Source organism: Camellia sinensis, chromosome 12 (genome assembly GCF_055761805.1).
Source record: "Camellia sinensis isolate YWXY chromosome 12, ASM5576180v1, whole genome shotgun sequence".
NCBI classification, from domain to species: Eukaryota; Viridiplantae; Streptophyta; class Magnoliopsida; order Ericales; family Theaceae; genus Camellia; species Camellia sinensis.
The window spans coordinates 158,345,716-158,361,648 of NC_138972.1; the positions used below are offsets into that span (position 1 = coordinate 158,345,716).

The 15,933-nt window shown below is 34.1% G+C and overlaps 1 pseudogene across 1 annotated transcript; it reads right to left on the bottom strand.

The window, feature by feature from the left end:
• Positions 1–4,156: 4,156 nt before the first annotated feature.
• LOC145803384 (diacylglycerol kinase 7-like) lies at positions 4,157–12,566 on the bottom strand (annotated as a pseudogene). The gene is made up of 7 exons (XR_014345485.1): positions 12,239–12,566; positions 10,741–10,863; positions 10,405–10,541; positions 10,238–10,324; positions 7,960–8,047; positions 4,948–5,023; positions 4,157–4,260 (listed from the first exon to the last, which is right to left on the bottom strand). The product of XR_014345485.1 is annotated as a diacylglycerol kinase 7-like (transcript).
• Positions 12,567–15,933: the final 3,367 nt, after the last annotated feature.

Below are 15,933 nucleotides of genomic sequence, written 5' to 3' on the forward strand. Positions count from 1 at the left end.
TTAGTTTTGAGATATAAAATCACTTTCTAATTACACAATAAAATTCTGAAATCTTCACTTCATCATCTTATCACAAATTCCTTATCATCTTTCAACTCCCCCCGCGGGTGCCAACACAACACCACCCAACACAACTCATCTCAAACTCAACATGACCTAACACAACACAACACAACTCAAACTCAACACGCCCGACACAACTCAACTCAACTCAACACAATTCAACATGATTCAAACATAATTCATCATAGTCCAACACAATTCGGTTCAACATAATCAACACTATTTAACATAATTCAAGGTGAACTCTTAAACCTTTATTTCATCATTTAACCCGAAGGCTCATCTCATCCATATCATTAATAAATCATTTCCCCAATCTTCATTTCACATTATAGCATAATTTACAATATCCATAACAAAGGTTCAATCGCTAATTTTTAACATAATTTTCAAACACATCCAAAATCCAATTAAACTTGTATATATACAATTCAACCATTTAATTTCATGATTCTACTTTCAATTTGGGCAAAATCATTAATTATCATCATGAATCAACCTAGGGTTTTCAAGAAAAATCAAGACTTTCAAGAAAAATTAAAACTTCTCTCACCACTATTTTTAATTCTAATTTTTCCCTTGATTACACACCTTAGGTTCATAATCTACTATATTAACCCAACAATTGAACCCCCAACATTTCAAACCCTAAACTCCCAAATTCCATGATATAACACTATATGCTCAAAAATGGAGAGTTTGTATTTATATAATCAAAATACCACAAATCTATCCATTAATGCAAGTATTGAAGAAGAACTAGAACCCCTACCTTAAGAATCAAGCAAAAAGCAAAGTTTTGATGAGATTCCTTCACAAATATGAATTCCAATTGGTAGAAAATGTTGAGCTTCAAGCCTTCTTCACTTTTTGGCAAGGGATCTTGGCCAAATCTTAGAGGACTGGAAGGTATTTGGGGTCAAAATCCTAGGGTTTTCAGACCTAGGGTGAGAGGAATGAAGAAGGAAAAAGAAAATGCAAAGAAAGAGCTAAAAAATCACATTTTAAGCTGCTGAATTCACACAGTCAGTTCGAGCGCCGCTTTTCCCGCTCGAGCGGAAGTGCTTCCAACACAGATTCCAAAACTTCAAACGGGCATAACTCTCTCATCTGGACTCCGTTCTAGGTCGTTCTTATGTCCAAATCGAAGCCTTGGAAATAAGCTTTCCAATGGTTCTAGCCTCAGATCCAATTTCAAAGTGTGGAAAAAGAAAAGGGCAAAAGAGTGGCGACTTTTCGTAGGAAAAGTTATCCGAATTAAATTCTCGGTTCACTCTTACTTTACCATCATGCTACCACTTTGATCAATACCCCAAAATAAAATAAGGAGGTTCCAAATACACTACTAAAAATGTCAAGGGCAATCTCACTTTCCACGCTCGAGTGTTGCTTTCCACGCTCGAGCGCGTGAACCAACAAAGTTGTCCGCTCGAGCGACCACCCCTACGCTCGAGCGGAAATTCACAACTCTCAGAATTTCGGACCGACTACAAAAATACTGAGAACCTCTCAAGTCCATTCGAGCGTCAACTCCCCCGCTCAAGCGGAGGTAAAAATTTCTGATCGCTACAATAGTTACCATATGATTTCTTCAAAGTGAAAGTTGGGACATAAAACAAAGTGAAAAGTACTGTTGGTAATGCACTAGTGGAACCTTTAATGAGCAAAATCTAAAGAGTTCACTAAGTAAATTATTAGGCAAGGTAAAGCAATTGGTTGCCATAATTCAGTCATTTTATTACCAATATCCAGTGGTTCCCACAATTAACAAATCATGGATGCTTGACTTGTATTTGAGCATTAGCATAATCATAGCGTGCAGTGCATGCACTTGTCTGATGAACACTTTGATAAACATGCAACTTATCGCAAACATACTAAAGTTGACTACTATGAATCCAATAACATGGAATGTTGTACCATTGAGATAATCAACATTGACAATGTCATTCGGTGGGAGTGTTCTGACCTTAAACTTGGAGCAATTATGCATGGTGTGAAGAACCATCCCTGCTTGCAACCGTAGCCAGAGTAGATCAACTGTGCAAAATGGAAGAATCACTTTAAAACTTGCATGTTTATGCCCAGTATGTGATATGCATTAAGCATATCAACAAAATTTAATTACTAAAAAAATTCAACAATCAATATCCATGTTGTAATTCGCACATCTAAACAACATAGAGCAGTTGAATTTCAATCAATCCAGAAAAAATGCAGAGAATCGAAATTTCCAAATATCATAGACAGTACAAAGCAAAGCAATTGCATCAGCACAAATATACATGAATCAAGAGAAAATTTGCAATAGTTTTTGGTTATTGAAATCCTAACCAAGAATAACAGTGTGAGCCAACCCAAGGACATAAGTATAATTGGTACCCTTTGTGCTTCATTGATTAAAGTCATTTCCATTAATCCTCTGAGATGTTCCCTAACAATCTATAAATCAGGGCATTTTGGAGCATCCAATTCCACCTTGGTAATAAAGTTTTTGTCGTGTGGCTGTCTCATGGATATATAACAGTCTAGCTTTCTCACAGAAAAATAGTTTACCAAGGTGGAATTGAATTTGGGGCTCTGCCCCCCTCTGGAACCACCATTGAGCATGGGGCTCAACACAGTACAAACAGATGATGGAGAGTTCAAAGCTCTCCCCTATGGCTCACCAAACCCTCCTAGTCACAGGAGCTTAAAAAGTGAAACATATGGCTAGGTCAAAAGCAAAGGCCGAGTAGAGAGCTTTGATTCATAAACCTCATGAGATGATATAGGTCAAGTTGTGATGTATATTGCTGCTAACTGGCCCCGTTTGTTTTCAGAGGTAGAATGGAGGGAATTGATAGTGAGGGGATTAAGTAAAATTGTGTTTGTTTTGATGATAGTTGTTAGTGTAAGAATTGTTAAATTATATTTATATAAAATAATAAAACAAATAAAAAAATATAAAAAATTAAACATTAATATTTTAAAAAAATTCCCATTATATAAAAAATAAAAAAATTTCTAATCCCCTCACTATTTTTCTAATACCATCTCCACCTCCTCCATCTATATCACCTCCTCCATCCTAATCCCCTCCCTAACTCTACAAACAAACACAACACTAAATAACCCCACCTCCATCCTAATCCCCTCCCATCTATTTAACCCCAAAACAAACGGGGCCTTAGAGTTTTCATGTGGATCTATGAATATCAAAAGGTTTGATGCATGCAATTAATGCTCCAGCATGTCAACAAAGCAACTGCAAGAAGATAACAAAAAGCTGTAAAAGGAATACTGCATTGAGAAAATGTGTTGGAAAGTTGACAGGCCACATTGAAGGTTTTTGTCTGTTGTATGTGAGGACCATTAAGTAAAAGGGAAGTCTTTGAATTGGGAAGCCAAATATCAAGAGCAATGAAAAAGCATTGCAGGTCATCATTGTCTGGTATACAGTTTTTACGGGCTGGCAACTCTAGGAAAGAGGAAAAGGTGTGGATTTGTATCTCTTCAACCTTCTCATGTGTATATATGCGTATATGAGAAGTGTGAGTGTGAGAGGGAAGATAATCAAAGGTGCTACAAGGACAGCTCGGAGTGCTGTAAAAGGGGGTGCGTGATAAAGAGGTGAGGGGTGAGTTACAAAAATATCAATGAGCATGAAACCTATGAGGACTCAGGGATTCAATTACCCTCGAGCAGGGGTCTTGGGATTGATGTCGGGTTTTGTTTATTTTTATCTCACCGTTGTACTCTATTATTTATAGTGGATTATCCTCTCTCACCCGTGGACGTAGGCCTAAATTGCAAGGAGCAAGCACAAGAAGTTTTAGAGTTTGTCTTCTATTTGTTGCACCCCCACCAAATCTTTTCCTTCTCTTTCTCTGCCTGTCAGCTCCCTAAATATTACAATCCTCGACATAATTGGATTCTTTTTTCTTAATATTGCCTTCCAACCATCTTTTGCTGATGCGTAATCTCTATCTTTTTCACTTTATTCAATCAATATGGTTTCTATGAAGGAAATGGAGATTAAAATTAAGGAACTCTTGGCATGTTCAAGCTTCACAGATTTAGGTGCATTAGCACCTCGTAACCAAAAACAGGAGAAACAGAAATACAGTCAGACCTTATTTGCAAAAGGACCTCGTGCAAGGTAAGGCTTTTCATTGCGTAAATGATGAAAGCCATAAGCAATTTGTGCATCCATTCCTGCATCCATATATATAAGGTAAGCAACTGAAAAAAACATCAAAGATAACAAATTCATCAAAACCAACTGAATAAGTGGTTGCATCAAAATTTCAAACAAATCTTACAATGGCATACTTTCTATTATTCATTAACTTAAGTTGTCCAACTCTTTTTATCGGGGTGTTTTTTTTTTTTTTTTTTTTGGGAAGGGGGGGGGGGGATAACAAAAATCTCCTTCTAGCTGAATGCTGGAAGAAGGTTAAGCTAGCAAACCCTTGCGAGTTCGGTAACGTTTTCTGGGTAAATGCAAGGATCTTTTGTTACTACTTAATTTGGGACCATTTCACACCAAAAAAAATAACAATAATAATTTCATCAGATGTGCAATTTAATTTTATAGACAACTTTTCTACAAAAATGTTAGGTATGAGTTCAAGAAGATGATAAGTGGAAAAACATAAAATCCAAACCCCTTGCAATGCATATTGATTTGGCAAGGACAACTATCACTTTGCTCAACCCTATAAAAATTGAGTCAAAGCTACGTTTTGGAAGGAAAGTTCAAACTTTCATGACAAATTAAAATGAAAAACTCAAAGGCTGCAAGTTTGATGTAACAAATCTATAATTGGGTTAAAAAATAAAAAAAATAAAAGCAGCTGAAATATGAATAATTTATCGTTTCTTAAGGCCAAAATGTCATACCTATGCTGAAATAATTATAAAACACGCCTTCATAGCAAGACACTTTCTCAGGCAATACCCCTTCTATTTTCAATTCCTGTGCAATCCATCAAGATTCAAAACCAATAAAAGAAAAAAAAAATAAAAACAAGATAAATTTGCTGAATCACATAATATTTAGATTAAGAATGATTTCAACTAAAGATGAAAAGGCATTTAAATATTCAATCCAATATTTCTGTGCCCCACATGTATTCTTTATTTTAACTTTTTCCAGACTGCCTGTTGATGCTGTCATCATACTAGCAGATGGGGTACGCAAGCACTATGCCGCATGCACAGGAAATGAAATTGAACACACAACATATTGGAAGGAATCACTATTGAGGGAATCATGATTTTCTGGTCATTCTATTGGATGAATTATAATGGATAATCAAAGTTCAATGTATTAGGCGAAAAATTCCCTACTGTGAGTAAATTACCATAATAACTTCAAAGACCTAAACTGTTCAAGGAATAATTTAAAAACAAAAACTGAATAAAAAGAAAAAGCTTAGGAGAAACAATGATGCAAAGAAAAGAGCAAGCGGATCAGACTCTTCCTCCTTGTACTGCTGCTGCATCAAAAAGAATGAAAGAGATTGGAAGAAAATAAAAAAGAAAGCCCTACACAAAGAAATGAATCATACTAGAAAGTTTGGGATCAAGATGAAACAGAGAACCTAGAAGTTCAACACGGATTTCCTGTTTCTTCTTCCAACCAAAAGATGAGGCATTTTCCCTTATCAAACAAACCTTTAAGTTTTGAAAAGTGTACTTTATATGATTTCCATTTTCAAAAAGCACACTTTTAGAGTGCACAACATCTTTCCTTTCAAATGGATTATAACAATACTAAGAAGTCAATTCAACAAAGAGTAAGATGACTGAACCTCATTTTGCCATTTGATTTCCATGCATTATTTTCTATAATTATTAAGTGTAATGATAACAATTATTGCCATTATTATCTGGATAAATAAGCAAGTTAATGTGCATATATCTCCATATATCTTCCAGATTTATTTGTTGTTCAAAAAGACTTGACAATGTGGAAAAGTTTTAATTGTTAAAGCTACATTGCTGGTAGCCTAAGAATCACGGACACTGACACGTGACATGATACGAACACGCCAACATGTAAATTTTAAAAAAATGTAGGACATGACACGCAAGGGACATGTGCAAAATATATAATTTTATATATTTATGATATGGCATATGCAAGGATAAATAATTATTATATGTTATATATTTGGAGAGACAAATAGAGAAACCAAACAAAAAGAAAAGCAAACAACCAAATAAAGAAGAAAAAACCAAACAAGGGCAGAATACCAAATGCCAACGGAAAGACTTCAACTCAAGACCTCTGTCAACCTGAGTTCTGATACCATGTTAAGTCACCAATTATCCCAAAAGCTTAAGTGTTAGGAAATAAGCCCAACAATGTATATCAAACTATCAAATAGGAAAGTGTTTGACGAGTGTCACATGGTGTCAGACACAACACGTTACCTTCTTAGAGGTGTCCGTGATTCTCAACTACTAGCTTAAAGAATCTAGCATCTACAAACATTTTGTAATTGTGGAGGAAGAATTACCAAGTGATGCAAACTAATTTAGGCTATAAACAAGGACTATGTATAGACAAAGTTTTTAAAGGTGAATGCGTACCTCGAGGCGTTTTTACCCTTATGAGGCGAGGCGTAAGTCTCAGGGCGTTGAGGCCTAAGCATTTCAAATTTCAAATTTTAATCTTTAGTGAATAAATTAAATATTTTTAAATAGTAAAAAAGTGAAAACAAAATTAAATATAAAGGTGTAAATGCTTTTCGCTTTAATCCGTTGAACATTTTACTGCATAGAAAGAAGTTTTCCTTCACTGAAAGTGAAATTGATATTCTTAACTTCAGTGATTGACCTTCTCACTTGACCATTAACTGTGTTTTTTCTTGATTGATCATTTACTTAATTTTTCCAATAGAATATAGTTGCAAAAAGGGATTCTTTTTATTTTTTTATGTTTAAAGAATCTAATAGACTAAGTTTAACAAAAGCCCAAGACAACCTCTGCATGTGCATACTCCTCACATGCTTATGCGCAAAAAGCATACAAAGCGCACCTAAGGCGCATTTCTCAAACTATGATACACAAGCCTTTGGGGAGTAACGCCTAAAAATCAAAACCTTGATGCATTTTACTTTAGTCTCAAGGCAAGGCGAGCCATAGGAAAGCCTTTTAAAACTCTGTGTCTAGAAGGCAGGAAATAAGGGTAGTCGGTTAGTCTATTCCCAAGATCCTAGGAAGGATGGTTTCACTATGGTTGTTTGTCCAGCAAGTGTGAAGGAGGACATTATGAATGTCTATATCATTTTAGTGGCATTGTAAACCGAAACATGAATGCTACATTATTGCTTAATCCAAGTAACGGAACGATTCATCTCCATTACGGACTTCAGAGTCACAGACCCACAAGCCTCTTTACCAGTTATCAGGTTATACCCAGGGTGCAGTCTGAGGGTTGAGTTTCATTATATGTTACTTAACTGTTCCTATGAAGGGGGCTTTGTACCTTCTCAAATTTGTATTAGAAGAGGAGACACATCTGTTTGGCCTATTTACTTTCTTAGTATTGATGATTTACTTTCTTAAGACAATATTCTCTGAAAATCTCATCAAAAGCATTAAAGATTATTTTTAGGAAGACAAATCATAGAAAAGTAATCTGCTAGCCTAGGATGATATTAACATATCGGTGTAACTAATGTAAAGCAGAAGTAAGAACAAAAGAATAATGCACACATAATAGGCATTCATGGCCATCACAGCAACATGAAAAGATGAGCTGCAGTCCGACTAAACTAAGATGTACTAAGAGAGAACTTCATTCGGCACAAGGATAGTTAAAAAATAAAAAATAGAAAGGTTGTCCTGCAAAAGCAGACGACTGAGAAACAAGATGTGTTGAAAATAGCTAAAATCACTACCTGATCAAGGGAAATGTATTCCACAGGTTTCAGAGCATGGGGTGGATCCACAACTTTCCCAGCAGGCATTGATATCAAAACATTCCAGCTGCAAAAAAATGAAGTTATGCTTCACAGAACTGCCAAGTATATGAAGATGTGATGACCAGAAACAGATGAGAATGTAAAGTATATAGAGTCCAAAGTCTACAAAAGTAATAGACATGCAAGTATGCAGATACAAACTCATACATATATATCAAGATGTTTCTTTCATGGAGCCAAAAACAATACTTAACATGAGAATGATTGTGTTCTAGAAAGCATAAGCTAAATATATTTGTTGACCATCAAAATTGTATAAAACATCACTTCTATCCCAAAAACCTTGAACCTGAATGTATGGACCTTTATGAGCAGCTATGTAGAATCCAACATCAAAAGGTAAAACAATAAGAGGTATCCTAGGAAAAAAAATTCACAAATTCGGGTCATTTTAGCCACTTCTTGATCATCTCAGGCAACTTGAAATTGCACGAGAGGGTAGGACAAGATCATGACAGAGAAAGAGAGAGATGTCACTTTGTCTACGCAATACCCTTGGTTCAAATTTGATAACTGTACCACACTTTACTGAAGTACAGCCTTCTATCAAGGTACTCTCATATCACAGTGATAACCTAAGCATTCTTCTTGCTGAAAAGATTGAATTTTTTTTTTAAAAAAATAGGCAAAGAAAAATAGAGATTATTGGATATTGTTTTTTATTTATTGCAATTTGTTAGTAGATAAACTAATTAACTAGTTAATAGTTAGTTTATTCAAAAAGTAACTAGTTCGTTACGAAATCGATTGATTTCCATTTCAATAAACGACATTTGGAAGGACTATAATATCCATCACTTTACAGAATATTAATTAAGTTAGTTTTCTATATATAAATAGAAAATTACTATAAAAAATTACATTCCTAAAATTCCATTTACCAAGCTACGTATACTTTAAATACCAGTTTCATTTGAAATTTTCAATAAGGTGTATTCTTTCCTCGATTTTGACCAATTAATAGGAGGGAAAAATCACATATCATATTCCTTTGCTTTTTCTTTTTTAAGTCTTAGGTTTCAATTTCTGACCAATTCTAAGGAAATTCAATTTATTAATAATTAGTAGAATTCCTAGCATCTTACCAAGTTACCAAGTAGGTATTTTTTTTAGCAAACTTGGTTTTATAGAGTTTTTGTTAATTTTAATTAACACAAGGTTATTTTCCACCTCTATGTGTAATTATCACTGTATTTAATCTTGATAAAATGGTATCAGTTGGTTCCTTTTGTCATTCAAGCTCTACCCAAAATGTGGTGTACCAATTTGTTAATCCCCTTTTGTCATCTAATACAAGCTACAGAAGTCCCTTTTTTTATTTTTCCTTTTTTGGCATACACCTACAGAAGTCCATAATCCATATAATAATGATTTTGGTTAACTGGTTGAGCATCAACTTAGAGGAGTCCATCAGTATATGAACTTAATAACTAGATTGACAACTTACATATTAAATTAAATGGGCCAGTACACTGAATACAAACTTTACAAACTAACAAGACATTAGGCACCGTTTGGGGTGTTGACTTTTTGGACCCAATCACATCACTCTCTCTACTATTCTATACGTCTTTTCATAAAAGCCAAAAAGCCAGTGGAAGTCTGGGACATCTGAGGTGGCATGGGGGCAATCGTAAAATTAGTGATCTTTTTTCTTTTTTCTTTTTTTTGATAAATAAGCAAACTTCATTAGAAAAGCATCAAGGCGATGCAACCAATACAAAACACCCGCAAAAGGGTCACCAAGACTAACTAAGCAAATCCTCTACAAAATCTACAAAAACCAAAACATCGGGATCAACCGAACCCGTAACCCAACTATGCAATACCAACAAAAGCCAATTCTCTAACCAATAAACTGAATGGCACACGTCTTGGAAGACACGCCTATTGCGCTCCACCAAATCAACCAAAGCAAACAATGGGCAGCCAGAGACGCCTAAAATTAGTGATCTTACTTATCAAATATTAAAATAAAATAAAAATAATAATCAATTAGATATTCATTATCTGCACATGAACATGGTAGAAAACCAATGGCTTTGGAGAATCAACCTTTGAAGCAATATTTGATTTCCTTGGAATTGACATTACCAGCATCATCAATATAGAAATATCTACGAATGAGAACCAGAAAACAGAACAATTTCAAACAAGAATTTAAGTAATCAGAATCAAAGCAAAGAATGCCCACCTATCTAAACAGCATATTGAACCTGTACTAGCCCTGTCGAGAGTTCGTTTGACTGCTGATTTCCAGTTAAACGGAAATGAGCCACACTGGCAAGAAAATAAGGCACCGCTCAACAAGACAGGACATAAGAAGAAAGCCTGAGAAGTGGCTGCAAACAAAAGCTTAACCAACCAAAACTCCTAGACAAGTCATTTCCTGTACCAAGTGGAATAATTGCTGTTGGCAGAACTGGTTCCCGCCCTTGTTTATGAAGCTCTCCCAGGCTTCCCAAGACCCAACCAACCGTGCCATCACCTCCAACAACCTGCTAAACCAACCTATTAATCCACGATTTCTCATGTAAAAATTCAGGACAAAAGTTCCAGCAAAAAGTTAGCATATATGTCTTCACATTGACTATTACCATTTACATAGAGGAAATACAATTAAAATAATACAGCTTAATTATTAGTAAGCTGTTAAATAAGAAAGAAACTGAACAACTCATTTGGCCATATGCATACCACAACCCTTAGCTTTTCACGAGTCTCTTTGGCACATGAGTCCCCAATATCAGCCAACATCTCCAGGCAACCCAATCCATATTGAAGAAATGCATGAGGCTTCACAAATCGAAGGTCAAAAACCTAGCATAATGAAGAACCAAAAAAATTCACTGTTACAGTTGTCATCAAAATTAAACCATGGTGTTTTATTGAAACAACTAAGACTTCTGTTGAGTTGAGTTGATGTTTCAAGAGGAAAAATAAAAGAAACATATACATGAGAACTAGCTTATACTGGTGTCAGTAAGCCTTCAACGCCTGAACTACATAACCATCCAGAAGAGCAAATATGTAGACAAGAAGACTCCATCTAAGCCCAATGGCAATAGCTTTATTTGGACCATCAAATAGCGCTAGTTGTCGGTGACAATAGTCGAGTGTTTTTATGTTGTTTTATTGAGATTTCTGTTGTCATATTAGTGTTTTAATATAAATATGTGCTAAGGTGGAAGGGTTTTGTTATGTTCCCAAATCCTATTCATTGTATTCTCTTCTTTCTTCTTTTCTTTCTATTTTAACCCTAACCCTAATTCCTCACACTTTGGACTTCGACTTGGTATCACAGCGATTTAATCATGCCCTATTAACCGTTATTGGACTCCGAAAACCATCGCAAGGTAACAATGGCGTGCTAACATCATCATTTGCACAATAACGCCAATGTGCCATCATTATCCGTACGGATGTCGTGATCAGGCGAACAAGCAATTTGATTTGTCTTGCCCTCCTGGTAATTACAAGGTTGTTAAAATCGGAGTCCTACATTGGATCCTTGGAGAAGTTTACAAAATTGGATCGTAGAATTGGATTGAGGATTGTAAAATCCTACCGAAACAAATAAATTACATAGTAAAATTAATTTAAACAAATATTTCTTAAAAAGTATACACAAAATTAGCCTAATTATACTAAAAAGAAGTGAAGATATTTTGAAAATATAATACCCTATATAAAATGTAAATATAATGTTATACAATAGAAAACTCGATGGTAAAAGTTTTGCATTTGGCCAAAAAATAAGGTTTGTTGTTAGTGTCTCAGGTGGTGCTAGTTCAAGTCACGAAAATAGCCTCTCCAAAAATTGGGGTGAAGTTGCATACATCTTGCCCCCCTAAGACTTTGTTAAGGCTAAGTTTTGTTTTTTTGACTAGTTAATTTTCTTAAATGACTGCAATATTTAAATGTTTGTTTTCCTAGTTTGTTTTTCTTAGTTTATTTAATTCAATATTACTCTTTTTTTTATTCATTTGGACCACATAAATTAGTATTTAGACAACAAACATAAAATTTACAGTAATATATTTGAACGACATAAATAGTGTGTATTGAGGTTTTTGCGGTGTACCAAAAGAATTACCCCTATTATTAACGAGAGACCAACTATTGTGGGGTAAATGTATTATATTAATATTTATGTACTGTACCGATAGAGAGAGAGAAAAAGAAAGAAAGGCACCTGTTCTTTGCCCATCAACTCCTGAAGCCTCGCTTTGAGCTTCGGGCCGTGGCGCCCACCGCTGAGCGAATTGATGAACACCACCAGGGCCAAGTCGGGGGGCTGAGCAGCCTCACCAGCGGAGGCATAGTGGTGGTTCCTCGGCGGCGACGCCCTTGGATTGAATCGCGTCGCGCATGGCTAGCCTCAGGTACTGGGGAATCGTAATCTTCTGCCTCAGTTCCTCCTTCAGAATCCGAGACCCGCCCAGCGTGCACCCCCTCATCGAGTCGATCAGGGATGACCAAGCCAGTGTGGTCCGACTCGTATCGGACACTGGCGTATCCATAGCTCCGTATCCATAAATAATTATTTTTTACTTTTTATTTCTTAACTAAATTAATTTTTAATTTTTAAAAGAAATTTCTAAAAATCAAATGATACATAGCCTAAGAATCTTTTGATAACTTATTTTTTATGTTGGTAACTTATTTAATTATTTAGTAATTTTACAACATTTTAACCATCTAAAACCTATTTGGTAACAATTTCATTTTTAGTTTTCAATTTATATTTACAAAATTTTTTAAAAATGTCATAAAAACTTGTTTGATGATTTTTTTAATTTATAAATGGTTGTCTTAGTTTATAAATTTGAAAAAAAAACTTAAATTTAAAAAAAGAGTTTACGTTGGTTTTTAAACTTTTTTTCAATTAATTTTTTTTTCAAATAAAATTTTCTTTTTCAAATAATTTTTTTTCAAATTAATTTTTTTTTAATGAATATTTTTTCCAACTAATACTAACCGAGAAGGTAATTCGTAATGCTACTTTAAACCTTAGGGAGTGGATTGTAATTTCTAAAATGTGAGGGGTGTTAATGTAATTTACCCAGTGAGAGCAAAATTGGTATTTAAAAAAATTATATTACTGAGGAAAATCTGTAATAAAACTTTAAACTCATGGAGGGAGATGTAATTTTCAAAAGGTGAGGAGAAAACTGTAATAAACATAAACTTCAGGGGATGTCAGTATAATTTACCCAATGTGTAGAACTGTTCTGCCCGTGGGGGCTCATTACGGATCCCGTTTTGATAATTTGAACCGTTCAATGTGTAGAACTCGTCGAGTACTACATGCTTGTGAAAAATCACATTGATCATATATTGCTAACTACATGATCAAATTAGTTTGTATAAAAAAATGGATGGTGTTATAGTTAACGGTTGACAAAAAACTAATCCGAATAGATAGTTATCGATATTCGATCAACGTGATGTTTTATAAGTATATAGTACTCGACGAGTTCTACACATAGAATGGTTCCGATTAGCAAAACAGGACCCATGGTAGGCCCCCACAGGCCAAACAATATCATTCAATTTAAAGCCCGAAAAGCAGACAAGCATCTCCTATACACTACTCTGCACAATGCTACCACCGTACTACCTACTCGCCAAAAAATTTCTCATATACACTAATTTATACAATTTTTTAATACATATTTTTTCGTAAAAATTCAAAAAGTTATCTCAAACAACCATATTTTTTCCTCAACTTTTTAGTCCAAAAATTCAAAAAGTGCACTTATTTATGACATCCCAAACAACCCCTTAATAAATAGAGTATGCTAACGCCTGATTTGTTTATCGTATATATGGAACATATATTAGAATTAACTTAGATATAGAGCTATTTTCGAAAGTAGATTAAAAGTCACTTTTCAGCTTTTAACCCACTTCCCTTACTCATAAAAAGGTAAAAAAAAAAAAATCAAAAAACAATTTTTAACCATATTCTCAAAACACCTCATAATATGGGTGAGTCTTATATATTTCCTTATTTTTTTTTTATATATTTTGTATTTGGTTATTTTAGATATAAGGAGTCTGAATGGTATATAATACAAAAGGAGATATGCAATGCCAATCTCCAAAGTATTGTATATCCTCCACCGTCGAATATAAGAAATATTTTATCTAAATGTCAACAATAATTACTCTCATTTTATATCATATCTTAACCAAACATAATATAAATAATCCCACAATATATATAATTAATCTCATATGTTATAATATATTATATTTCATTTTTATCATTAACTATTACATATCATCCTCAAACTTTTATATCCAATCTAAACAATCAAAAAAGAGCCCAAACTGCTCTGAGTGCCACGACAGAAACGGTTGTAGCTCAACTCTACCCCATTTTCAATTTTTTATTTCAGAAGAACAAAATTGTCTTTTTCAAAGAATTCATAAATTCTCTTTTTTTTTTCTTTTTTTTTTTAAAGATTGTGAATGAAAAAAAAATGTGAGAATAATGTAAATAAAACATAAGTTAATTTTTTTTTTAATTTTTATCTAAATTTATTAATCAAATATAATGTAAAAAAATTATTGTTGTTACTATTTAATTATACTATTGTTAAAATTTGAGAGACGCTTGCTCTCGTCCACAATCAAATTAAAAATATTGTTGTATGTGGTGGGCTTGAATCCATCTCAATGATTCAAACTATTTAATGGGTAAGAATTATTGAGCATTTTATCCATATAAAAATTCATATTAACAAGACATCAATTGTCACTTTAATCAATTCGAATTTATTGACAGATGTAATAAAATTAAATAGCTATCAATATTTGATGAATATAACTTTGTGAGAAAATTAAAATTTAATAGAAGTCAAGGCGTATACTTGTCAATATCAGATATAACTTTTGCCGTATTTCTATTAAAAAATAATTAAATGGGTTGCCCCATATTTATAATTTCTTTTGATTAAATAGTTGCCCTAATTAAAATAGTTATTTTAGTATAAAAATATTGATGTCATTATTTTCTTATCTATTTCACTAATGAACAACCAAGGAAATGAAGCAAAATCTTGTGTAATGTAAATAGGTATTTTAAGAAACCAGTGTAAGGGGTGGTTTGGAATATTTTAAATAAGTGCATTTTTGATTTTTTATAAATAAAAAAAATGTGTCAAAAAATTACAAAATAAGTAGAAAAGTAGAGATGAAATGTTGATAGATGTTAATTGATGTGACCTAAACAAGTGTATATATGTAAAAAATTTATATCTTTTTAATGCATGCCAAACACCTACTAAGTGTGTTCAAATTATAATGTTGTAGTAATTTTTGATTGCTAAGAGAAGATTAGTGTAATTCATGTGCTTAACTTCTAGATTACGTGTATGAAGACCACCGGCAGGAAGATCGGCCCACGTTGTTATTGACCACAGGTCCATACGGAACGCCATTACAACTTTCAATATAGTTGGCTTTTATAGCGATCCAGGTTTTACCCCAATCTTTATTGTGTTCTGGACTCGAGTTCCGTGGTTGTATACTGTTGTCTATGTCTTGTTTTCTTCATTTTACTCTTTGTATTTGAGTTTTGGGTCGTGTTGGGTGAGTTTGGAACAAGTTGGTTATGAGTTGATTCAAATGGTTGCTGCCCAGGTTTTGAATTTTGGATTCTTCACTCGAGCGAGGCTTTTTGCGCTCGAGTGAGCCTTGGGTTTTTGCTTCTTCACTTTCTTGCGCTCGAGCGAGGATTGAGAGTCCTCAGGTTTCTTCCTTAGACTCAGCTTTCGCTCGAGCGAGCACTCTTACGCTCGAACGAGACGTGTGTTATTTGATCCTTCGCTCGAGCAAGCACTCTTGCGCTCGAACATGCGTCTGCGTTGGTGGCAGACC